This window comes from Puntigrus tetrazona, chromosome 5 (genome assembly GCF_018831695.1).
Source record: "Puntigrus tetrazona isolate hp1 chromosome 5, ASM1883169v1, whole genome shotgun sequence".
NCBI classification, from domain to species: domain Eukaryota; kingdom Metazoa; phylum Chordata; class Actinopteri; order Cypriniformes; family Cyprinidae; genus Puntigrus; species Puntigrus tetrazona.
In genome coordinates, this window is record NC_056703.1 from 27061229 (window position 1) to 27061837 (window position 609).

Here is a 609-nt window from a genome sequence, read left to right on the forward strand (position 1 = left end):
AAAATCCTTTAGGTTTCATATCTTAAAACATCATCCAAACATTTGCATATGAATGCCTCCAGCAGAAGACTTCAACAAACAGTTATATATCTTTGTAGCATAAGCTCTGCCTGAAGATGTTCAGTTTTTGTAGTTGGCACTTGTTTACACTGGATGTGAGTGTTGCATTGCATCAAAAGTAAGCCCATTATAATCACTGATTACACAGTACACTGCAATACAGTATACAGATGCCTGTTTAAATCTGTAATGTAGTCCATGTGTTTGAGTCTGACAACAGTATAAGGAACGTTTGCTTTGAGAAGTCCTCTTAAAACAACTTGTTTGCATCTCTGTACAGACTTTAAAAGGATCCCAGCATCAGGAACAAGTGGATAGTTTTTTTAATGCAATCTCAGATCGCTTCAGATTGTTATATGTTTGTTCAGAGCATTTTTATTTTATTGTTTTTATTCAGCTTGTTTTTAAAATGAGGCTCAGTGTAGGGGTAGGGTTTATGATATTATGATATTTATATCGATAATGTTTTCAAAGCACTTACATGAAATAGCAAGGAGACATTGGTAATATTTAATATACAATGATGGTAGCCAATTATTGTTTATTGAC

The 609-nt window shown here is 33.5% G+C and overlaps 1 protein-coding gene across 1 annotated transcript in view; it reads left to right on the forward strand.

The window, feature by feature from the left end:
* The window catches only part of LOC122345428 (connector enhancer of kinase suppressor of ras 2-like), a 21318-nt gene that overhangs the window by 5352 nt on the left and 15357 nt on the right, over positions 1–609 (forward strand). The window lies entirely within an intron of this gene.